Here is a 27882-nt window from a genome sequence, read left to right on the forward strand (position 1 = left end):
ACCTGCACTGAAACTTATTGAAGTTATGCAGAACGTGCTCACGAATAAAATCGTTCAAGTTATGGACCTTGTAATTGTATTGGTAAGGGCCTTGATAAGCCCTAGAAATGGAAAAGGATTGAACAGATTTACGCTTTTCACGTTCAATCGTGCAAATAAAAAAGGGGCACATTGCAGAAGAAGTATGTACCTTCATAAAGGGTTCCGATGAAATATGTTGTTCGGAAATTCATTTGAAAAGTTATTACGCTTCAGAACAATCATATATTCCTTCCTATTGAATTCAGCAGAAAGCATTTTCCATCAATAAGTTTGTCTCACCATTAGATCCCAATTTATGATATTACAAATTGAAGAGGATAATTGTGATGATATTTCCTGATAAAATATCTCTAATGAAAAAAAATTGGTTAAAGATATTTGTTAGAATATTACGTCATCCGAACAAATTACGAGAGAGACAACCAACATTACATTCTACCCTACACTCGTAGTTACTTCATATCGTCACGGGGGAGCTGCGAGGCTGCGCGTGACGAGGCCATCGAGGGCTATCAAGCGAAAGAACAAGATTCGATCTTCAATGATCTAGAGTAAACGACAGTGAGTCTAACCTATAAGTTCTGTCTATTCGACATCGAGCTTGCTTGGAGAGAGATATTCTAGAGAGAATAAACGATTGAAACATTATCTGTGTATTAGTGAATCATCTGCTAAACCTTTAAATTCAACAATCTTATTATTATTATTAATTCCAGACTAGAACCGCAGTCATCCGCGTCAAACCTCAAAGCCACCGCTCTTCCCAGGAAATTTTGTGATTATGACAATGATATGAAAAAATATTATATCGAAAGATTTATAACGAACGATTCCGAAGGTATAATATTGAAAATTGAAAACCAAAAATAAAACACTGACACGAAATCTGGGACTTTTAAGTGGTCGCTTATTAAGGCGCCAATTGATCTTTTGTATATACATATATTCAGTTCTGTGGTATCTAAGGGCGCAATCGGCACATAAGGGAACTAGTGCAAAAAGTACCATTATTCCTCTTTGATATTTCGATCTTTTGTTTTTTATCGATACGAATTTGAAGAAAATTCTTCTATATTGTATCTTCGATTGTAAGCAGGCAACTCAGTGGGATCTGATGTCACTGAAGTCATAATTTTTAAAAGATATTTTCCTTGAATTTTCTCTGGTGCAAGAAATTTCGGAAGAAACTTGAAATGTTGTATTTATATACATGCGAATAGTGGGTATAACTTTTTCAATATTTTTCTTGAATTTCTTCTAGTTGGAGACACTTGATTTGCCGTGTGAAACTATTCTATTTGTTATAGAAATTTGTATGAACTCAAGTTAGTACAAAAACTTTTAAAATAATTGCAGTAAAAAGAAATTATAACACCAATGAATTATACTGAAAAAAGTACCTCCAGAATGTTTTTGTTTTATGTTCATAACACCAGTAATGAACTAGTTATGAGAACTATTCATTTCACTGCATTTTTCAATTTTCCCCTAAAGCTCAAAAACAGTTGAACTTGAAAAATAACGGTTTTCACCAATTTAATTCTTACCAAAATTGACTTCGAAAATGAGCCATTAATTTTTTTCAGCTCGAAGGGATTCTGAGATCCCCTCGCTAGACAACAAATTTGGGACACCCGATACATAGTTATAATATCTATAACAAATAACCCCAGGATGGAATAGTTTTAGCTGAAGTGCACTGTTGTGTTCTATGAACAAGTGACAATTTCAAATCGATACCTACACGATATTTGATTCAACAATATTTTCATTCAATTTCGGAACATACGGCAGTTTATTGTGAGGGAATAGTGTTAAGGGAAATTGTTGATATACACGTAGATTGCTGTTTCACTATGGTTTTCAAAACAACCAAATGCGTATTTCGAAATAAACTCGCAATTTCCATATCTATTCAAATGCAGAATTTTAATTTTCAATTCCTTTTTAAAAATTTATATGCAATATTTCATTCATTTTTCAATTTCTCTTTGAAAATTCATATACAATATGACGAAGTTGATTCACTGAATAATGTCGTCCATGAATTCTTCTTGAATTTTTCTTCACAAATTCATCAACCACTGATATTGATCAGACATTCTTATAATTCTTAAACATTTTAGAAGCATATATCTTTGCATGGATTAAATGGCATATTCTGCTGAACACAAATGACATAAGACAACCTAACCGACTGAACACAAGTGACATAAGGAATGTCAAAAAATAACACACAGTATTGCCATTAAAACCATTTCAAATAAGTAGTATCAATCCTATTTTAAAACTGTTCATTTGAGGCGAGGATATGGAAAAGGTAGGTATAACACAGAAAGACTCGAGGGTGTGTTGAATCATTTTCTATTAACCAGAAATTAAATTGACTAGAATAACATAGCTCTCTGCTCAGGGGAATAGTAAAAATTCCAACAGAGACAACCAGAAATTATAGGAGATCTCAATCTTAAGAATAAAATCAAAACCAACAAATCCGATAGAAGAATCCTACGAAGAAAAGCCCCAGGATATCGTATGATTTCAAGGCATCATAATGATGAAGGCCAAGAATTGCTCCCAGATTGAAGTAAATATCTTTTCTATAAAAATTATGGTTGAATCGAAGAAGAATCATCTCAAGACTGTTATCACTCTGTCCGCTACGGAGCTGTAAAGATATAGGTCATTGGGTAGACTTTCAGATTATTCATTCAGTAAACTTGAAAAGATCGACTCCTATTTCTCATCGGAGGATGTCCCATATTTCTGTTAAAACTAATATTTGACTCAAAGCATAATCATCTTAAGATATAATCTGGTCAATGAGTTCATTTTGTACGAAAGGTCTATCTGCATTTTGCTAGAATCATGAACCCTTTCTCTGATCATGTAATTCGCAAATAATTGCAGGATTCTGAAGATAAATCATCGAAAATATCAAACTCAGAATACTGTGATGAAATTGGAATGCCTATTAAAAGGCCAACATCTCCAGAATTTCAATCTCATTCGAGAGTTGACGTTGGGTTAATTAATTAAAATATGAGAATTAATTTCGTCTCGTCTAAATGAATTCATCCTTGTGCAAACATTTCTTATGTAAATTTGTAGTTATATCTCGAATAGCTCCCTTCTTGCCGGCTGGAATGACACGATGTACGAAATATAGTGCAGTGATATTTCATTCGGTTACGTAACGTAGACGTTGTATTAAACCAACATTGCATTTTATAGAGGGGGTGAATATAATTAAGTTTGTACTCATAAGGCTTAATCTTTCAGGAAGCATTCATTCCCCGAATCAGGTGTTTATTTTCAATTAGTGATAGTATTCGAATATGGGAATATCATCCGGATTTGGAATTAGACTGATCTTCCAGTATCAACAACCGTGCAGGAATGTCGATAGTCATAAAACTGAAGATCTTCCGCTTAGATGTGGAACTATTTTGTTAATCACCGGATTTATATCCTAAAATTTGCATTTTATAATTGTTATTAACAATGAAATTTAAGGGAGTCGTATGACACGGTACGTTTAGGACTGTGGGAAAAGTCCTGGGTACTGCAAGAGTAAGACAGGACAGAAAACCGACAGTCAAGAGGAAAAAACTATAGGAGCGACGAGGACTGTACACGATACAGATTGATTCTTCTGGTTTGAATGTATCCCTCAAACGTTAGGGAGACAGCTAACTATGTGAACATATCTATGTTCATCAATTGCCATACTTATCCAGGTAATGTAGGTGTAAAACTTTGCTTCCGCCGTTTTGCAATTGATGAATGCAGCGATGAGTGGTAGTCGAAATAAATAGATTGTAGATGTCGTACAATAAGCCTAGATATTTGTAAACATAACACCATCGAAATATAAGTCGATTTGTGTCTGCATCATAAAGTTATTCTTGATTGAACATCTCAGCTTACAAGCCAAATTCTCGTTATTTGCTGGAGGTTTTAATTCTTTGCTTCAATATGAAAAAATCAGCAGCTGAGGCTCATCGAATGCTCTCAAATACCTATGATGAAACCGCTATTAGAAAAGAACGTGCCGAGAGTTGTTTCAACGCTTAAAAAACGGTGGTTTTGACGTCGAAGACCAGCATGGCGGTGGGAGAGTATAGGTTTTGGAAGATGCAGATTGGTTGCATTACTGGATCAAGACTAGTGTCAAACTCAGCTAGAATCGGCAGAATCATTGGAAGTGACGCAACAAGCCATTTCAAAACACCTGAAAGTCATGGAAATGATTCAGAAACAAGGAAATTGGGTGCCGTACGAATTGAAGCTGAGAGATGTTGAACGGCGTTTGTTTGCTTGAGAACAGCTGCTTGCAAGGCAAAGACGAAAGGGATTTCTGCATCGCATTGTGACTGGAGACGAAAAATAGGTTCATTACTATTATCCCAAGCGCAAAAAATCATAAGGATATCCCGAATATTGAGGGTTTCAAGGTCATGTTTAGTATTTGGGGGACCAGCTCGGCGTAGTGTATTATGAGTTGTTTAAACCAACTGAAACAATCACAGACGATTCTTGTTGAATGCAATTAACGAGTTTGAGACAAGATTGAAGAGAAGCATGATAAAGTGATTTTACATCATGACAATGCTCGACCCCATGTTGCGAAAGCGGTCAAGAAATACTTGGAAACGTTGAAACCCCACCCCCACCGGTCATTTTTTCCAAACATTGCTTCCTAGGACTATCACTTGTTTCGATCAATGGCACACGGCCTGGATGACCAGAACTTCCAGTCTTATGGGAAAATAAAAATTGGATCGATTCTTGGATCGCTTCAGAAGTCGACCAGTTTTTTCAACACTGGATGCTGCCCTAAAAATGAGAGAAAGTAGTGGCCAGCGATGGACAATATTACGAATCATAAATGTATAACCAGTTTTTTAGAAAAAAAGCCTTGCATTTCGGAAAAAAAGCGGTGGAAGCAAAGTTGAACGCCTAAGTGTATTATTTTAATTAGTGATTCATTTTTTCTTTATATCAATTATTGTTATAACAATTGTATATTCAATTGATTTATTATTCAAATCAGACATTTATTTATTTATTTTCATTGGCCAGTGAAAGAATAAGCAGATACACGAATAAAAATAGTTTCTGAAGTACTATTTCAAATCCAGACATTATTTAGTAAAAGCAAATTGTGGAATCGGTAGGATGATGCGATATCCACTAGGCTGATCGAGATTGATGAGGAACTAGATTTTGATCCTGATAAATAGTAAACTTAAACTTAAAATTGTTAGAATGGGAAATGTATGAAAAGGCGTTTACCCCTTTTATCCGTTATAAACCAAAAGGAATCATCAATTAGTGTAGAAATGCACTAAAGGATGTCATCCCAGTTTCAACTGGGACAAGGTCACTCGTAATCGGAGCAGTAATAAAACTGGCTTCCCCCAGTAGGCAAAGACTAATAAAGTCCAGAAAGGTAGAAAATCCCCGAAGAATTTCCGCATAACGACAAGCCACCATTAAAAATATGAAACTAGATTTAACAGTTGGCTTATTTCGCCCTGATTCCTTTTATTTTCGGGTACTATTGCAAAAGTTCAGAATATAATTAATAGAGTGAGTCAGGAGGTTAGAACATCGTAAAACAGAATTTTCTCCATTCCTTAGAACGAAAATAGTTTCTTGTTCGCGACGTTAAAAGCTTTCCAACTTTCCGCACAAAAGTCGAAGATCGGAAAGTGAGCTCACAAATAGGGGTAAATTGAATACGCCTGAAGGAGGAGCTGAGCAGAAAGTAGCTCATTTTTCCGCGTTCGCGTGCTTTGATTGATTATATCTCGATATCCAAATTGAGCTCATATATTGGGCACATCTCCACATTGTCGAATTATAAATTATTATTTTCCTTCGTATTATGGATTTTTGTTCAAGTACCTAATCTCATTTCAAGACCAAACCTTTCGTTTCTGTGTTGGTCGTGAATAAGGGATGTTATTTCATTGATTTAACACAAGTTTCCATGCAATATAAAATTATACAATTTAAATAAATGATGGGTTTCAATACCCAATGGTTTATTTTTTCTTTTAAAATGATCGCCTGTTTTTAATAGTATATTCTAAAACAATTTGCAGAATGGGCTCCTATTCCAACACGAATCAGAAATTCTAAGTCAAGCGACGAAGGAGCGATTTTTCGAATGCATGGGTGTTGAAATTGCCTTCTGCAACGAGTATTGGACGATCTTTTCATTATTTCAGTCAAGATTTGTGAAATATTGCCGAAATTCAATGATAAATTCAGATTATACACCCTAGTGACAATTGTATTGTGACTTAGCAGATGTTGTAACTGTTAAGAAAATTGACAGATTTCGGAATATGAATTTGAATCGTACATTTCAAATTCTGAAATGATTCATAATTACGCGTTACATTCGTGAATTAAGTCTGCCGAAATCGATTCAATACCAAGAGAATTAAGAGAAATTGCCAATAATGTCGCAAATCATTTCACTTAATCCAAATTATATTATTTTGATATTTGACAATTGATCCGGTTGAATTTTGATAGTATTGGAAGTCTGTGTAGACAACCACAAAACGAAAAATATAACTGAAAACAATGCTGTGATGTGTTCATTACAGCACTGTTTTTAGAACTGTAACAACTTATTACAATAATAATAATAACTCTTTATTGCCTGAATTATGTGGTATTTACATGACTTGTACAATGAGTGCAAAAGGTGGGCAATACTGAAATAGCGAAAAATAATTTTCATACGGCGTACAACTTTGCTTCCCCCGTTTTTTTTTTAATCCGAGGCTTTATTCTAAAAACTGCTTATACATTTATAATTGAAAGAATTTTCCATCGCTGGCCACTACTTTCTTCTATCTTTCGGTCAGCGAACGAATCCCGCATTGAAAAAGCTGTTCATCTTCCAAAGCGATCCACGAATCCATCCAATTTTATACTTCTTCATAAGACTGGAAGTGCTGGTCAGTCAGGCAGTCTGCCATTGATCGAAACAAGTAACAGTCCGAGGGAGCAACGTCTGGAGAATACGACAAGTGGGGTAGGACTTCCCATTTCAACGGTTCCAAGTATGTCTTAACCACTTTTCAACATGGGGTCGAGCATTGTCATGCTGTAAAATCTTTTCATCATGTCCATCGTTGTATTGCAGCCGTTTGTCAATCAATGCTCGGCTCAAACGCATTAATTGCGCTCGATAACGACCCCCTGTGTTTGTTTCGGTCAGTTCTAACTACTCAAAGTACACTACCCCGAGCTGGTCCCCCCGAATACTGAGGAAGACCTTGGAAATGTGAATATTCAGTTTGACCGTCGACGTGATGCATGGCCGGGATAGCCCCATGATTTCTGTAATTATCGTAATGAACCAATCCTTCGAATACGACGAATCTTCCATCAGATACAAGCGTCCAAAGCTTACACCTCAAATCGAGTCTTTCGATGACCGCCAGTGAATTATGCACTGCATCTTCCCCAAAAGATCGTTCATTCCATGTATCTTTTTGAAAATGCTTCCGAAGGATGACAAGCAATCCGAATTTCTGTCATTCAACCCCTTTCAGTTAGGAATGAAGTAGTGTATAATATACAGGGTGGCCATTTGAAAACGAAACAGACGAGATTACAGACGAAATAAAGTTTTTCGATAGAAATGCTCGGATAGGTCGATTTCTGTTTCGAGGGGGACAACTTAAGATGTAGGTTACAACCCTCACCCCCAAATTTTGAATAGGGAGATGGGGTGAGTGATACCTCATTTGAAAGGTATTTTTCTACTGATTTCAGCACAGTAATTGTTTTTTCATTATATGCATTAGTTTTCGAAATATTCTTAACTAAGTATTTGAAAATGAAGTAGTGTTTTCATGGCACTTGTAGTGTTTTGTGAAAAATCGACATTTTGAGCTTCAAAACAACCATGACTGTGGCTTCCTACCTAACTAACTAACGCATGAATATTTCGAGAACTAATGCATAAAATGGAAAAACAATTACTGTGCTGAAATCAGTATAAAAATACCTTCAAATTGAGGTATCACTCACCCCATCTTCCCTATTCAAAAATTGGGGGTGGGGGTTGTAGCAGCAAGGGTTGAAGCGCTATGCGTCCGTACCCTACATCTTAAGTTGTCCCCCTCGAAACAGAAATCGACCTGTCCGAGCATTTCTATCGAAAAACTTTATTTCGTCTGTAATCTCGTCTGTTTCGTTTTCAAATGACCACCCTGTATTAAATAGCAGGTTTAGTGAGTAAGATAGTTGGCCTATTTGGATTTCCCCTGCTTTAACAATAAAATTGTGCTTTAAAGGTTTTACGTTGTACAAATGAGCTCTTAAAGGTACTAAATATTTGACATACTTTAAGAATTCGACCTTCCAACTTTTCACTTACACCATGCACATGTAAGCGTACCTGTTGATTGTCACATCCAATGTTCAGCATACAAAAGAACTAAATAACGTATGACCACTACTGAGAACACGTTGTGAACATATACTGGATTATTTACTAGGTGAAATTGAAAAACACCCACCTGAATTTTAACGAACAATCTGAAATGATCGTCCAACATTCACCGCAATTCTGAAGAGAAACAAGTCTAACCATACAAACCTACGCACAAACTGCGGCAAAAAAATCTGATTCGTAAAGAGATCCGACGGTATTTTGAGGGATAACTTTGAAACGCATTGAATTATTTATGCAGAAGCAGACAGCAAATCGAAAACTTCAAGTTGCCTCTATGAATACTTGAAGATAAAGCTGGGAGGGAAACAGAATTGTTTGTATAATTTATTCGAAGTTTGCGGCGGCCCATTTACGGATGCTTTTTGGCACCACTTACGCTAAAACATGCGGTTTTCCTACACGAAAGAAAACTCGTTCACAGGGAAATTCGATTTCGGTCGTTTGTCGCCCATCTGTGCGTTGCTTTGGATGAATGAAATTTACGTTACGCAGGGGATTCACAGTGGAGAACACCGATAGCGGAGATGGGAAAGGAAACTTTGGAAACCGTCGCTGGAAACGCGTGATAATTTTCGACTTTACTGGTTGATCTGTGCTGCCTCGGGAGTCGAGGGGGCACAAAGTGAAGGCCTTACCAAATGAAATGTGATATTCCAACAAGCTCTCAAATGGGCTTAGGGAATTCGCAGAAATAAGGGGAATCACACGAATTCGCAAGAGGAACCAGTTTGAAGATCTTTATATTTGTCAATAATCATAAAATTATGTAGTAGAGCGGATATTTGAAAATTATCAAAATTATTAGAATTATTATGCAGAGGAAAATACGTTAAATTCAAAAGTGTGATCGCGATTTGTATAAACTGATCTTATCTCAAAATAAGGATGTTTTATTTTTCAATCAATGCTTTTCTTAGTTACCGTCTCACGGCGTTGGTGAAATCGATATATTTTTTACGGATAAGAAAAATAATTTAGATATGGGGAAATCTTGACTTATCTGAGTTCGATACATGCGAAAAACCGTCAGGGTCGTTCTCAGATGACGCAGCAAAAAGGTCTTAGGCGGAGTTGAAGTATGTTTCTTGCTGAGATCGACAGAAAAATGTAGTTTGCAGTAGAGGTAAGGACTCTTATTGAAAAAAGATAAAAATTGTTCTAACCAATGATCTAATTGACATGGTATCTTGAGGAGTAGTTAGGGCGGTCTTAGAGAAGTACGATGTTACGATTTTTGTGGAGGTCGAAAGAGTTAGTTAGTATCGCTTAGGGTCTCTTATTGAGAAAGGTTGAGAATTAGAACGTCGGTCGCGAAACCGGACTTAGAGCAAAACAATTCCTTTTCAATATCTGAGTAATAAATTTAGTAGATGACAGAGAGTTGAAGGAATTTCAAGTTTTTTTGGAAGAAGGAATTGTTTTGGCTCTGAGAAAGGAAGACTTAGGTCAGAAATAGTAAACTAGGAATTTTTGGGATAAAGTTAGAATTTGTTTTAGAATCTCTTTGGAATAAATTAGGTTAGATCGGAGTTCGCGGATCGGGAGTGAAGTGTTATATAAGGAATTACACGTTTTCGAGTGAACAGTTTGGAAAAAATTAAAACTAGGTTTAGGCAGGGCCTAAAATACTCACCTAGCATCGTGGGATAAGGGCAAGTCTTTTGGCTATTCACTTTTTAGTTTATTTGTTGATGTTTGAATGTTTTTTCCAATGAAAATAAGTTTATTTGAGTAGTCCTGATTCTCCCAAATTCAAAGTTGGTATATTGTTTCGTTTGTTTGAATAACAGATTATTTGAGACCTTTTTTTGTTTTTTTTTATAAAATTTTGGCCGTTGAGTCAACATTTCAAGGGATATTGTAACTTTTGTTATTTTTTATTTTTCTTTATTATATTTATTTTCAAAATTTAAATCGATTTTCATTGACCCATTAACTAATCCTGTCCCTAGAGAAGGAAATTCAACTAATAAGACCTGTCCATTGATGCGACTGGCCGGACTTACGTATAAGATCTTTGTGAACTTACATAATTATTAATTCTCCGAGACCTCTGGAAAGCCGCTCTTCCAGGGGTTAAAAAGAACATCTCAACCGGAGATAAGTGAACGGTGGTCAACATTCTCTGACCAACCCGTTCATGACAATCATGCAATCTTCTTTTTTTTTAAGTGCCCTGTCAGTTTTGTCCGACGTTGGCGATCATCATTGAGAATGCCTCTCGATCCTGCGCAATATGCAAAAGTTGACCTGCATTTCTTATTCCGGTACATTCTTGAATATTTCCGTGCCAGGGGGCTTGCCTTCTTCCTACACCCCTCTTTCTTTCTATTTTGCCGCTGATTATCAATTGCAGAATTCGATAGCGACTTCCCCTCATCACATGGCCCAGATAGGATATCTTCCTACGCTTGATGACATTAAGCAATTCTCTATTCTTGTTGGCTCTTCTTAATACTTCTTCATTTGTTTTGTGTGCTGTCCAGGGAATTTTGAGCATACGTCTGTGTATCCACATTTCGAATACTTCAATGCGGTTCAATGTTGACAACTTGAAGGTCCATGTTTTGACACCATACAAAAGCACCGGCCAAACATAACTCTTCTAACCATTCTAATTGTGGGACTTCACTTCAGGAGGTGATAGTACTAATAAAAAAACATTTGTCTGAAAATGCTTCCCCTTCGAATTACAGTCATCTGAAAGTCTTCATTTTAATCATTCATATTGATCGATAACTCTCAAAATTGATTGAATAATCTAGCCTCATATGACTACACTTATTAACTCAAATGGGTTAAACTAGGTTATACATTTATCGGTTATTCCAATTTTATTTCAAACACAATAATCACAACTATCAGAAATAAGATATAGGGATACATTCTAGTCCGGGAGCCAGTAACAGATATACATGACCAAGTTCATCTCAAACGGTAATTAGTAGAATACATCAGGTAATAGTAATAAAAAGCCTCGTGAACAAGATATTATCTTTCAGACGAGATCTATTTTGCTCAAAAATGTTGAGCCAAACTGAAGTTACAAGCATTTCAATCAGACAGATTTCTCCCTTTCCCCTACCCTTATTTGATGTCGTGAAATCGAAAGTGACAATTCAAGAAGATAGAGAATTTTTCAAGGATTACAGTGATGATATTTTTTCTTTAACTTCATATGAAACATTTTCGAGTAAAATTCATTTTTCTACTCGACGGTAGCTATTACGCTCCCTAGCGGTAGAGGTATGAACTTCAAAATAATTTCCACTGTGTTCTCTTGTACACTTTAGTGGTGAAATTTTTTACCGCAAGTCTCTATGATGAGTGGATCCTGAGATATAGCCGCTTACCTCGCTTATTTGCCCACCCTGTACAAATTGAAAATTCAAATTAAACTTAGAAAATAAAGTTATCTTTAAAAAACTGTTAACAGCTATAAAGTAAGAATACGATTTTAACAACAGCAAATTAAAAAAATACGGTTCTCTCCACCATTATTCCTAGGGATTCACAGCTTGGCTTGATTTCCAAGCTACCTGGATAGAGCTTGACTTGATTTCATGTTAAGCTCAAGACAAGTAGTAGTTTTTCAATGTCAAGTCAATTATTTATTTATCAAGTACTTGAATCATATCAAGCTACTTGATTTTCAGCAGTTTTATTGTAGGTATAATGTCACATCAATAAAAAAATGATGAAATGATGAGAACCTTGCAAAAAACACTTTTATTCATTGGACTCATTGTATGAAAGAACCAAAAATATCAACTCTTTTGAAATAGAAATATAAATTGAATCACTATAAATCATAACAAGGTGATAAAAAAATGGAGTTTTTTAATATTGAGAAAACTCCAGGTTTTGTTTGATTTCATAATTTTTCATCCAGGATCTCAGACACATGAGGCATCTTATAGGTTTGTTGCCTAACCTATTGCGGTTTTTGTAACTGCAAGAGCAGCTCTGAAAAATTATCTTTCAACAGGAGCTGAAGATGCTGGTGTTGATAAAAAATCCTTGGTCACTCTGGCCAAGTTTGGAAAGATATTTCTGAAACTACTGAAATCTAACAAAAGATTTGATAGAAATGTGAGAAAACTACTAATAAAGTCACACTGGCGAATGTTTCAGTCTCTCGGAGCACGGAGAATCCCTTATTTAGTCTAAGTGCGCACGAGATTGCAGAAATATATGCTGTGCTCAAGTAATATCAAGTAGCTTGATATCAAGTCAAGCAATGAATATTCAAAATCTAGTTAAGTCAAGCTCAAGTATGTAAATTTTCACGAGCTTGATTTTCCAGTCAAGTGGTTGGTCAACATGTCAAGCTACTTGGCTTGATGATTCCCTTATTATTCCACAATCAAATTTGGTTAATTAGTCTCATTTGGTGAATTTTTCTCATAATTTTTTCATGATGGGAAGTTGACTTATCTTGTGGATTATCTCTCATCATTCCATCTTTTGAATTCAATATTCATATTCATATTATTTTCCTTTCAATTATGTCATTTAATTCCTTCTTACAATATAGACTTCAATCTGTATATAACCAACGAGTTGATCGGTGAATCAATATTTGTTAAACAAGCAGTCTGAACCAACCATCGAAAAATGCACATCACGGTTGAATTTACCTAAATAGGACAATAATATGCGAATATTGAATCAGGCTTTTGCATTCACCGCAATCATTTCAATTAACCATCAGTCCATTGGATCAGCTCACTAAAAGTATACAAGCTATTAACAAAATGTTATTTATTATCCCATTGCCGAAATTTAAATATCTTTTGTTAACGTTTGAATAAATTGAAACGCCTGCATTAATTTGCGAACGTAAAAAGCAAGTGTAGCAAATGTTCAGGACACGTTAAAATATCGCATTCACGCAAACTGGGATTAATCGGTCTATGTAGCAGGTAGTCGACCATTGCATTCACTACTATTTTCACGTAACAGTAGTTTTTCAAGCACTTTTTAACGCCATTCCTGTATAAATTCTCGCCGATTCCGCTGCTCGTATGTTGTTTGGAGCCCTTCCAGTTGCTCCAATTGCTCTAGTCCATTTCGTAATTCCATTCGAGAGTATATCACGCAATTAATGAAAAGAGCCATTTTACACATATGTACAGTGGACCGAAGAGTCGAAATTTGGTAACTTGGAATGAATTATGTAGTTGTTTCTGTTTTATTCCGGAGAGGGTATGTCTTAACTGAAAATGAATTGCTTGTTGCAGCGGAGGACCGGACGATGTATGTTAGTTTAAGCATAGTATAAGGAAAGGATTCCTTATACTATGGTTTAAGCTAGGTTCACATGAGTAGTGGAGCACGATCGTTGGTTTCGCTGTTGTTATTCACGGAAATCGAATAAAGTACTTATATTCGTATTTCACGATCGTATGAATTTGTCAATTGTATGTTGTTTCTTCGTCGGCAAAGGGAACACCGACAAACCCTAAAGTTTGTACGTGGTTTTTAGCGTCAATCTGGATATTTATGAGTATGACGCGGCAGCTTTTTGGAGATAATCAAACTTGTTGAAAGTCCTTCCTGTTTTTTGTGATTGAATTAAATTACTTTCGTTACTTTCAATTTCTACATATGTGATTTTTGTTGTTCAAGATTGAAATTAATCTCCTGTATCATGAAAACGAAATGTATGTAGAAATATTTTTCTATGAAATTATTCAAGAAATCTCTTTTTTTTCGACTCGTGTATAAATATTTCCACAAAAATTCCTAAGATTTCCCAGGTAATCGATAAAATGAAGTAACATATCTGCCCTGTATTTTCGTTTGCAACCTTTCTTTGGTCTGAGAAGTGTGTGTATTATTAGAGTGTATTTTTTATGTCTATTTCGAATAAACATTATTATTATTATTATTTCAATTAGGGATTCATCAAGCCAAGTAGCTTGACATTTTAACCAACTGCTTGACTTAAAAATCAAGCTCGTGAGAAATTACATACATGCGCTTGGCTTGCCTTGATTTTAAATATTTATTACTTGACTTGATATCCAAGCTACTTGATATTACTTGAGCTTGATATTCACACGTCACACGGCATATATTTCTGCAATCTCGTACGGGCTTAGACTAAATAAAGGAATTCCTCTAGCAGCGAGAGACTGAAGCGTTCGCCAGTGTGACTTCATCAGTAGTTTTCACATATTTCTTTGAAATCTATGGGTAGGTTTTGGTAGTTTCAGAAATATCTTTCCAAACAAGGCCGAATTGGCAAAGGATTCTCTATCAACAACAGCATCTTCAGCTCCTGTTGACAAACAATATTCCAAAGCGGGTCTTACAGTTACAAAAACCTGCAATAGGTTAAGCAATAAATCTGTAAGATCATGTGCCGTGAATCCTGGATGGAATATAATGAAATCAAACAAAGTCTGGAGGTTTCCTAATATTGAGAAACTTTTTTTATTATTCTTCATTTTGTTATGATTTATAGTGATTTAATTTATGTTTCTTTTTAAAAAAAATTGATGTTTTCGGTTCTTCCATACAATAAGTTTAATAAATAAGAGTGATTTTTGCAAAGTTCTTAATCATTTCATCATTTTTTTTATTGATGGAACACTACATAATGAAACTGCTAAAAATCGAGTAGCTAGATTTGATTTAAGCACTTTACTTGACTTGAGCTTGACTTAAAATCAAGTCAAGATAGCTTCAATATGATATCCATGAAGTGAAGATAAATGCATAACAAATCCATTTTGTAGAATCAGAAACATCAACAGACAATTTGATGACAAATACGTCATCTGTGTGTCGTTCGAGACCACTCCGCCTCAAAATTCCAAACTACAGATATTGTGATGAAATGATGAAGCGAAGTGCTCGAAAAAAAAAATGGTGACAAAGACAAGTGTTCCTTTTTAATTGAAAACCAAGGCTCACTCTCCAGGAGAGGTTATTTGTTAAACGTAGACAAAATTATTATTACAATGGTTTTTTGGAAGTCAATTTCAATTATGCATTACTACAAATCCAACTGCAGTGCTATTTCAACTCATGCTAAAGGCATAGCTTCCAGTAATATCAATAACGAATTCATTATTGTGAAAGCAGTGGTTTTCAATAAACGATTTTCAATATGAGTACGTTTTCCATTAATTAAAATCAGAACCGTCACTAGAGGCGGAGGCAGGGTAGGCGGTCGCCTAGGTTTCCAAAATTCAAAGGCAGCATTGCAAGCTTAATCAACAAATATCACATGTATAGAAAGTACCGAATGAGATTTAATTCGGCCAGCAATAACAGAAAGGCATACCAACAAATTCAACATCAATAACCATCAAAGGTGCAGCATTATGCACTATACTATGAATATCCAAATATCAGGTAATCCCCTAATAGTGCTCTTTACGAGTTATTGACGCTAAAAAAACACATGCAATAATCAGGCTTGTCGGATTTTGCTTTGCTAAACGCGAGGCTAAACGTTAACGAATTTTACTGCCTCTTTGGTGCTGCTTCTGCATTATTTTCTTTTCAATTCTCCAATCGGAATGTTCATTCCTCAGAATGAAATGCAAAATATACGATGAAGGATTCCATTTCGAACATATCCTTCTGAAATGTAAGTATTTTTTCATTCCATACCACATTTCTTTATATTAATATAGAGTTGTATGTGCAAAGGCTGTGTTCTTATTATCTTAATTTTTCGATTTACCTTCGGATTTTACTACTTCAAATCAGATTGAAGTAGGAAAGCCTTATAATGTTTTAGTTTTCATTCATTTTTTTTGCACTGGGAAATACCTAAGGTTGAAGCGTCAGGCATTGTTTGATAGGATACGATTCACCCGAAGAATTATCATTTTAGTAGTTTTAATTGGTCTTGGTCACATTTCAATAGTGATCCATCGAAGTCTATCTCTTCATTTACTGATTAGTAGTTTCTCTTCATTGTGTTCTTACTTTTTTCCTTCACAGTAAATTCATCCTTTGTTATCGGAATAACCCTTAAGTCTATTTTTCACATAAAACATAATATCTGCAGTATGACTAGTATCCTCGTCCTGTTTGAACTGTCATTTCTAGTATCACACTGAAATTTTCCCTGTTAGAAAAAAAGGATTCAAAAACAGAATGAAGTGTCCCTCTGATGAAGTACTCAAGTGCAGAAAAAAATTCCTCCGATAATTTCAACATTCTGAACTACGGGTTGCTATCGTAACTTTTCCCCAGCTTCATTCTATGCGATATTCTATTCTGAAGAGCACCGTTCTCATCGTATGATTCACATTCGCTATTTGAATTTCAAGTGTTCGGGTTGCAGAGCAAACAGGTGATGATCTCCACATCAAAGCAGGAACTCCCCCATAGCAAAAATTGACTTGTCCGAGAGATTCCAGAAAATAATATTTTTTCTATGCGAAAAAAAATACCTTTTTATTCGACAGCGCAGTTTTCGATAATTTTAATTCATTTCGCCGGATAATTTTAATTCATAGCGCCGGAAAAGGTCTTTTGGACTACAGCATTATTAAACCATCTCATGTTACCTCTGTCGATTGAACATCGCCGACAACGATTACAGTAGTGCAGTAAACGTCAAAATGGACTAGTTTAGTGATGTTGATAATACTAGATATATTTGACACGATAGAATTGAAATATAGAGCAAAACTGATAAATCAGTGAAAAAATTTTGAAAATCCATCAATAAATGACTGAGAAAAGATTATTTAAATTTACGTATTTTAGCGCGGAACGTCTTTGGTCTGTGACGTCACGGCTCTTGCCTGTGATCGCTACACCATAAATTACGTTTAAATACTTAGCCGGGGCCAAAGCTCTCGTGCCGTTTGTAGTTGTATAATGTAGTTTTAACTCAAGTTTTGTTATTATGTCACCATAATGGAAGAAGGCTTCGTGAAAGGACAAAGTGACAATTTGCCTAAAATAGATATATTCGCAGTGATGGAGTTTTTTTCTTCAAATCCATCTTATGTCAGTGCAGAAATAAAAGGAGTTAAACTTTTCAAGTAAGTATCTAATTTTGCGTTTGCTTCATCATGGTTCAACGATGATTTATTTGAAAAACGTTTTATAAACAGTTTGTAGTTGAGTACTGGTTGTACATCAATGGCAAAACATATTTATGTGAGGAGTAAAAAGTAAAAAGAGAAAAAAGTAATTTATATATATATATATAGTATATAGTAAGTTATTTCAGCCATCGTGTAACGAACAAAACACGACACGAACGGCACAAGTGATTGTACACCAATGAATTCGTAAGCACTCTGCGAATACCAGCCGTCTAGTGTGTGACGTCACGGCACTTACACGTACTATGAAATTATTCTTCCAAGCGCAACTTCAAAGTCCCATAACTCTTTCATTTCTAGAGATATTTCAATGATTCTTCCACATTTTGGTTTCATTTTACTTAAATTTTTAGAATTAATCCTTAACAAAAAATGAAAACTAGTCCATGAAAACAAAGAAGAGTTGGAAGACGTCGGAGAGAAAGACGTGAACCTCAGTTTGATGTTGAGCGTCATGTACACCGAACAGTAGGCATAAGTATGGGGTGCTATTGCACATGCAAGTAGGTCACCTACTTCAACATGACAGCGCTGCGTTACCCTCAAGAAATAGTGGAGCATGTTTGGGACATCATGGGTAGAAGGCTTGGAAATTTACCCTAGCCCCCACGGACTTTGACGGCTCTGAGACATGGAGTACAGGTAGCTTGGGATAGTATCCCTTATGAAGAAATAGATCATCTTATTGCATCATTGCCGAGATGTGTTGGGAGAGCATAGATAATCGCGGTGGACAAACACATTATTAACAAATCAATAAAAAAAAATGTAAACCCTTCGTTTTTTTTCTCCAAATTTCCATCATTTGCTCCTAGCCATACTATCTATGTTTTACCAAAAATAATTTAAAATTTAAACAGCTCCTTCTGGGTGTAGCCTTTTCTTTGTTAGTTAGTATACTTTGAATGATCCATTTATTACCATTTCTTCACAATAAAGTCGCATTTCCATACAGAAAAACACAGGGAACTTAGTGGGGCACCTTATAGTTTCATAAAACCCCATTATCAGCTGCTGTCATCTGTAACGCAATTGCCTGAAGTAGGCACAATATATTTTCAATAATGAAAAAATCTACTTCTCGGATTGACCGGAACAACAGACACGAAATCTCATTAAAACCGAATTAGGGCTATAAACCGAGAGGGCAAATAATCACACCGGAGGGGATGTGTGTGCAAAAGAAAGATTCCATTAAGAAACTGGATCCCCAAACTACCGCAACAACACGATATTTATTACCCCGAGGAAACTAATAAAGTTATAATGCGGCTCTCATTACTGAACATAAGGCACGACAATTAAGTTTTGTTAACGTCGAAACAAAGAGCTGGGCTAGGCAACCGCCCTGTGAAATTGTTGAACTTGCAAAAGTTAACAAAAGTCAGACACAGTCGGTGACCACTCCATGCCGCAGACTAGCGGTATTTCATCGGAGAGCAGGGCGCAAAATCGTGCAGTAAAGTGGTTGGCTAAACTACTCAAAACTCCGCTGGGGATACTTGAACGGATAAGGCAAGACTCAATCACAACTTTTGCTTTTCGAGTATTACTTCTTACCAACGAAAAAAAATTCTCATTTCTATTTAATTATGCGCTGGCTTCGCTAATGGATTTTCGATTCTGTTTCTTCATACCTACAGCAGATAGTAAGGGGTACGGGCGTAGATATCGGGGTGGGTATTGGTGATAATTACCTTCAAGACTTCCACAATATGAAATTTCAGAATTCTCTCCAAGACGAAGAATGAAGAATTTTCCATGAAAATGAACCAATAACACAGAGGAACAGCTGTTATGTTACATGTTGTCGAGGTTTTTTGAGCTCATGTCCTGAATTTAAACAATGTAGTCATATTTACGTAGAAGATCAAATTTTAATACATACAATTTTAGAGAAATATGAGTTACATTATTTCAATTCAAATCCGTAAGAGTAGTAAACAAAAGTAGATACGAAATTTTCATTTCAGTTCAGTTTCAAAATACAATATTATGTCGTACATACAAACAACAAAAACATTGAAGAAATCAAATAGTCGCTCAATACTTCGAAAGCTTCTTCTCCGCGACATTCTTGAATGTTTTAAAATAATCCCTTTTCAAACTTCAGCAGTAATCTGCCATCATGTGCATGTCCCATTATCCTTGGTAGCGGTCCTCCATAACTTTGATATCTTGGTGAAATCTTTCACCTTGTTCCTCAATTATGTCTCCTAAATTTTCTAGAAAACGGTCTGAATGTGAGTAAATGATGTATTATAATACTCATATTGCACCCTAAGGATTGGAAATATTAAGCATCTTATTAACCATTTCAACATAGTTTTGAGCTTATGTTTGCCCAGAAAATTTCTACAACTGCAACAAATGATGTTCAAGCTTCTCGTTCAACTTAATTCATTTAATTTATGAAGGCAAGTCCTTAATTGATTGTCTTATTTGTGGTCCGTCAAATATCCCGGCTTTGAGTTCTTCTGTGCTCAACTCATGCATTTTCACCCCTATAGTTACAAAACATGACCCATTCTTATCAAGAGCCTTTGCAAATTGCTTCATTAAGTCCAACTTTATAGGTAACGGAGGAAGGATGATTTTTATTCCTATTAATCCGAGTTAGGGGATAAAGGGGGGCAGTTCAGGTACCTCATAGCCAATGGTTCCACTATTTATAGCTAACCTTGAATTCACTCAATCATAGACTGACAAAAAACCATGGTACCTACATTAATGAATATATAATAATTTTAGAACTCTCATAATTGAATATACTGAATGAAACCCACATTGGTAGGTGAGTTGATGTAAAATACTAGAGCTCATAGAGAAAAAGCAGATTTGGCATCCCAAATATAATTAAAATCAGCTCTCAAATCCCAGTTGTGTTATCCTATGTAATCATTTCACTTTCCCTCCGGCTCTTGTGACATGGTTATTCCATTCTCTGCGTTTTTCCATTTCTCTTTCACAAAAATTGTTTTTGAGCCATTAGTTTGCAGGTATGTTATATTTATATTTTTTCTGTCTCTTATGATCTCAAATTTAGTAAATGTTTTCTTACGAGAATCATGTTGATTGTTGTATTCAAATTGTACCTAATTGAGTTCAAACGTTTTAATAGTATATTCTAAAACAAGTTGCAGAATGGGCTCCTATTCCAACACGAATGCTCGCTCCTTCGTCGCTCGTTTTCGAAGCAAGAGTGTTGGAATTGCCTTCTGCAACGAGTATTAGACGATATTTTCTCTATTTCAGTCAAGTTTTGAGAAGTATTGACGAAATTCAACGAAAAATTCAGATTATATATCCTAGTGACTTTTGTATTGTATCTTGGAAGTTGGTGTGACTTTTACGAAAATTGACGTATTACGGAATTTTAATATGAACAGCACGTTTCGAATTATGAAATAATTCACAAATACGAATTAAATTCATGAATTATGTCTGACGAAATCAATTTAACACCACCAGAATAATGAGAAATTGCGAATAATGTTGCAAATCATTTCACTATATCCAAATTATATTATTATATTGACAATTATTGACGTTTGGTGAAATTTGATAGGATTGAGAGTCAGTATAGACAACCACAAAACTAAAAATTTAACTGAAAACGATGCTGTAATGAGTTCATTACTTTTGAGGAAATGTACCTGACGTAAATAGGAACAATCGAAATTTTGTTTGTTTGATGACTTCTTAAATATCATACATTTTCAATTCAGGTGAAATTTGAACTTAGATGTGAAATAATAATTTCGAGTATAACGTAAAATTTTATGATGATCACGTCACCAAAACCTGGGAAATTTCAGGAAACAGCTCTAACACGTCGCCAATATTCATAATTCTGAATATATAAGAAAAAAAATAATCTAATCAATAGAGATGAATTACATGTATGCTGTCAATTCCTCGAAAGATTTAATTCATTTTCTTGATTCAATTCTTCAAAATCCGTATTTATATGTAATTCAGCTAGAAGTACTACACTATAACAGTGTAGTGTAGAGTCGAAAGAAAAGCATTAAAATACAGGGAGTCATAGATTACGTGGTGCATAATTCATAAAATATGTTTTTCTAACAATGTTTCTCAATTTCTCTCAATTTCTCCATTCTCAAGTTTCTCCCGAACAAATAAAATCCAGAACAACCCAGAAAAAAATTATAAAAGGACCAGGCACGTGAATGTATCACTCTTGTGACTCAAACTGAGTACTACTAAACATACGATGGAAATTTCAATCAGGTGTATCTCAAAAATGACTAAAAATTTTCAGTCTATAGGGATATTTAGATATTATAATTGGAAAAAGTTGTGTTTAGTCCTTCGTTTAACTTTCTTGTTATATAATCGAAACTTTGACTTCAGTTGTCAACAAGGAGTTTTCAAGAATCAAAGCCAATAATGTATTCAATCCATTCTCAAGAAAAAAGTTCAGAGCCAAAAGCGGGATTGAAAAGGAGCTGCAATTCGTGACTTTCGAAGAAATAATAAAATGCGATAGTTGTAACGCTGAACTCATTCAATATCCTGCCTGGCTCTGGAATAACGAGGGAGTATTCCAGAAGCTTTAGCAGAGCAAGCTGCGTAGGTCGTTTGTTTCATTTTCTTTGCACATCACGCCACAGCTAATACGCTGCGAACGAGTCTTTGAGACAATATCCTCCCCTTTATTTAGTCCTTTCTAGACGCTGAAATCGCGTTACAGATTTCATTGATCATAACCCTCGTATTTTATCTCCGACCTTTTTCGAAGAGAGCATGTTTTTTCTGTCGAAAATGATGGGATCAGATGGTTTCAAGATTACTATTAAATTTCAACATGAAAGGGATGAAAAACAAATTTTACCCGGCAGATCATTATATTTTGCATCTTATTGAATACATATATCAATTCGTTGAGAATAGATTCAATAATAAAAACTGTGAAGCGGCGTTTTTGTTTCGATATCGACAACGAATATCGAACGTTGCTTTCAAAAGATGTCATTCTTGATGGAAATCATCTTTGGAATGGATTGATTGAAATGACTTTCCAGCAAAGGAGTTTCCACAAATCACGTTTACAATTTTGTCTGATATGCTCTCTGATAAAACTGTAATGGTAGAAGAGTCCGTAGACTCCAGACTTTTCGAAAAAGTATAAAACTGTAAGTTTCTGTAATGTCTCCAATTAATAGGATCAGGTAGGATATAAGCTAACATTATATGTACAGTTTGAAAATTATATACATTCGGAGAGATAAGATATGCATTGCCAATACAGAGAATACTTATGATCCGTTGGAACAGTACAACAATCGAAACATATGCGAGATATCATAATGAAAAAACGAGTGTTCTCTTTGAATGGCGAAGTGGGGATAGTAATAGAACTCAACTTCAGTGAAATGTATCGAAATGAATATTAAAATTTCAATTATATCATATTCTTCAAAATCATTATATTAGTTAGATACATCAGATAATCGTATCATACAATGTAACGGGTGTTTTTTTTCGAGGTATATAACTTTAAGTTGGCATTACTGTTCAAGATGGCAACCAATTTAACAGGTGTCAAGTGATTTATTCTCAGTTTGGTTTGGCAATTCATCATGAATACTCCTGAACAATGCTTGCAAATAGTGCAATTTCATTTTGAAAATAATGGTTCTGTGCGGAATACGTATCCATTTTATTTTGTTTAGCGATGAAGCGCACTTCTCGTTGAATGGCTACATCAACAAATAAAACTGCCGCATTTGGAGTCAAGCTAATCCTCAAGTGTATGTCGAAACACCGTTACATCCAGAAAAACTGACTGTTTGGTGCGCTTTATGGGCTGGTGGAATCATTGGTCCGTACTTCTTCAAAAACGATGATGGCCAGAACGTTACAGTCAATGGTGATCGGTATAGAGCCATGATTACTAAAATTTTCATTCCTGAATTGAACAACCATGATGTCCAGGAGCTGTGGTTCCAACAAGACGGCGCAACATGTCACACAGCTCGTGTCACAAACGATCTATTGAACGACACGTTTGGTGACCGCCTAATTTCACGTTTTGGACCTGTGAATTGGCCTCCAAGATCTTGTGATTTAACACCGCTAGACTACTTTCTGTGTTGCTATGTAAAGTCATTGGTCTATGCGGATAAGCCACAAACCCTTGACCATTTGGAAGATAACATTCGCCGTGTTATTGCCGATATACGGCCACAAATGTTGGAAAAAGCCATCGAAAATTGGACGTCCAGATTGGACTACATCCAAGCCAGCCGTGGCGGTTATATGCCAGAAATCATATTTAAAATGTAATGCCACAAGATTATCTTGCGGATATATAAAATTCATGTCAATCGAATAATCCATCGTTGTTTTATTGCAATTTATCCATATCCATATTTGATGCACTGATAGTACATATTTATTCATACTTGTTTGAATTTCATGTAAGAATTTTCAATATTCATCAAGACAAAATCGTCGAAATATCGACTGTAGGCAAAAATGGATACTTTCTATACAATTTTCAATTCAAATCTCATAAGTGTCATTTTTACGTCTTTAAATATTCGAAACAATTCTTGAAAATAATGAATTTGTTTGATCATTTACTGAATAAACACATCAATGGATTCAAAAAGGGATCACAATCAGAATAAGCGTGTCAGGATCTGAAATTCTATCAGTACCTATAACATTTTCTCATAACTCTAAATTCCCGGAGATCTGGCCTCTATTTCCGTCAAGATGAAGGACGGCTCATTTATCACAACTGGTCCAGCTTCAATCCGTCTTATCAGGTCTGCACATCCGACTACCATTTACGTGTCTGATTCCAAGAGGACGATAACAAGCCATGAATCGAGGTACATATCCCTTAGCAGAACTTTTGAAGTTCCATCTGACGGTAGTTCCTAATTGCTGCAATCTGCAGGCACCGAGGTCCGGAAGTTGTAATTGACCGGAGCAGCTGAAACTCTATCAGTAATTAATAGACTCGCCTTCAAAACTCCGGAACAATATCGAACCAATTTCCTCGTTCTAGAGTGTTGATCGAGCCAAAAATTATTGGGAGATAAAGGCGACGGTTATTGCTGCACCCCGGGATGTGACAATTACAGTTCAAGATTATCATTCCGTTATCCCAAATCCTTTACTGTTTTCCGATATGTTGCGGATGCCCAGCAATGAGTAATCGATAGAGCGATAACTGGAGACAGCAGACGATGATTTGCTCAAACTTCACAACCATTTAGTCTACCTACTATTTTATAAGAGGTGTTTTTTTAGAGCTATAGAACTTTAAATTGCAATAAAACAACGATGGATTATTCGATTGACATGAGTTTTATTTATCCGCAAGATAATCTTGTGGCATTACATTTCAAATATGATTTCTAGCATATGACCGCCACGGCTGACTCAGATGTAGTCCAAACTGGACGTCTAATTTTCGATGACTTTTTCAAACATTTGTGGACGTATATCGGCAATAACACGACGAATGTTGTCTTCCAAATGGTCAAGGGATTGTGGCTTATCCGCATAGACCAATGACTTTACATAGTCCTACAGAAAGTAGTCTAGCGGTGTTAAATCACAAGATCTTGGAGGCCAATTCACAGGTCCAAAACGTGAAATTAGGCGGTCACCAAACGTATCTTTCAATAAATCGATTGTGGCACGAGCTGTGTGATATGTTGCGCCGTATTGTTGGAACCACAGCTCCTGGACATCGTTGTTCAATTCAGGAATGAAAAAGTTAGTAATCATGGCTCTATACCGATCACCATTGACGGTAACGTTCTGGCCATCATCGTTTTTGAATCCACCAGCCCATAAAGCGCACCAAACAGTCAGTTTTTCTGGATTTAACGGTGTTTCGACATACACTTGGGGATTAGCTTCACTCCAAATGCGGCAGTTTTGTTTGTTGACGTAGCCATTCAACCAGAAGTGCGCTTCATCGCTAAACAAAATAAAATGGACGTAGTGCGCAATACGTATTCCGCACAGAACCATTATTTTCGAAATAAAATTGCACTATTTGCAAGGTTTGTTCAAGCATAAGTCTATTCATGATGAATTGCCAAACCAAACTGAGAATAAATCACTTGACAGCTGTTAAATCGGTCGACATCTTGAACAGCAATGCCAACTTAAAGTTATATACCTAGAAAAAAACACCCGTTATAAAACGCATACAGTTTTGCATTTTATCGGTAATAAACATTGGAGAGAACTATCTGGAGCTTTTTCACACTACTTCATGTCCATTTATATATTTCCTTTTCCTCAAACCTTTTGGTCTATTACAATAATTATTCAGAGGGGTAGTTAATATTTCGTTCTGAAATCATAATTCTTTCTCTTTCATAAATATTGAATTTATACTCCTGAGGAGGTAAAAGATCTACACAAATATTCACGCGATGTACAGGATGTGATTCTTGGCCACAAAAAAACTCTTATATGAACGAATGTTGTGTACATCCAGATTTCAAGATACAGGTTGATGAAATTCAGAACAAAAAATATTTTCATGATCATACTAATACTATCGTACATAACTTCATGAAATTTGTTAAACGTCTTCAGTGATGCAATAAGATGCATTTTCTGATGTACAAACAATATTATTTTTTTTTACTGTACCTTAGGAATCCGTTTTGGATTACTTAACTAATTTTTGGCATACAATCAGGTCGAGTAGATAGAATCAGACAGCGAATTTGGGCAGACCAATACGACTTTTATTATCATTACTGAATATGAGTCGATAAGGCTCTATAACCCTTCCGAGAATTGCGACCAAGTTGATCTTTTGTTTTTAACCCTACCTATTCATACAAACCCAAAGAGCTCATTGATATCCAGCTTTTTGGTATAGGTTAATTAAAACACCAAAAATTTCTTTGCCTGAATAGGACTAGGAGGATTTCTCCAGCGGGTTCTTCTATTGTCCAATCCCATTGTTGGATTGCTGCTTTTTTTTTCAACGCCCTCAAAATGGTTTGGGAACCAACAGGTTTTGATTTTAATGCTCTTTTCGCAAATTCATCGGCTCTTTTGTTTCTTTCATTACCACAATGCACCGGTACCCATAATTACATGGATTTTTCATTACCTCTGGCCACTGGGATCTAGAGATTTTCATTTTAGGTTTATATAACCCAATACATGTACCTCTCTTTGATTTTGATCCATCGGTATATCATATGGAAGTACACATTGACAAATTAAATTGCTAAACACCCAAAAAACAGAGTATTTGACAACTGTGTGTTACCTGCAAGAGTTATTAGAGTTCAGAGTTTTTTTAACTAATCTGTATTAAGACAATTCTCGAACAAAATGAGCCTACCAAAAGTATATTTCAATATAACCACTGATAGCCAACCTGTTGGAAGGATGTTGTCCCAAAAATCACAGAGATGGATCGCGATGGAATGTGCGATGCTTAGGTCGAGCCTAAGAAATAGAACCAACCAGATTCCTATTGAATGATCTACTATTTTTTAGTGTTCTATATTCCATAGGGAGAAAAGCGAGCATTTTGGGTGCCAAATACCACCAGCATCTCTGACCAACCTTCTTTTGGGTACGTATCGTCTTGAAATTCATGAGTTTATGTGTAGTAGGGTACTCGTGATCGATCGATTGTAGTCCTATCTTTCTCTTCTGGACAAGACTAGTCAATTTTAAAATGTAAAGTTCTTGTATGTTCAGAACTCTTGATATTTTGTAAATTTCTACAGATACAGATAATAAGTGTATCATTTGAATTCGTGAATGTAATCTGAAAAAATATCAACAATGAAACCAACGACAGAAGGTACAAAAAAATTGCTTCCAAATAAACTTTCAGAAACACTCCACGTTCATTGTACAATACATTCGAACAAGACAATTAATGTCATTCTTTTACTGTCATGTGCATACAATTCTACATCAGTTCTTTCGTTTGAAATGCAGACCTTTTCCACAAAGCCTGAAATTCACCAAAAGAATGTTCATTTTTCGAATAACATTAAATGTCTTTAGAAAAGAATACGTCTGATATTCGGGATCAAAGGAACATCACGATGTTGATTTCCGGCATAAGGCAGAGATAGAAAGAGAGAGTTTCATTGAAATATAGAAAACATGACATGAGGGTATATAAGCCAAACTGGGAAATTTCCACAAAGGGTAACATGCTTTTATCATTGGAAATAAAGAACAATCTGGGCATGCGAGATAACCAATTTCAGGCTTCACATG

The 27882-nt window shown here is 35.5% G+C and overlaps 1 protein-coding gene across 1 annotated transcript in view; it reads right to left on the reverse strand.

Annotated features, from left to right (window-relative positions):
• LOC123671389 (hemicentin-1) overlaps positions 1–27882 on the reverse strand; it is a 482600-nt gene that overhangs the window by 396894 nt on the left and 57824 nt on the right. The window lies entirely within an intron of this gene.

Source organism: Harmonia axyridis, chromosome 1, assembly GCF_914767665.1.
Source record: "Harmonia axyridis chromosome 1, icHarAxyr1.1, whole genome shotgun sequence".
Lineage (NCBI taxonomy): Eukaryota > Metazoa > Arthropoda > Insecta > Coleoptera > Coccinellidae > Harmonia > Harmonia axyridis.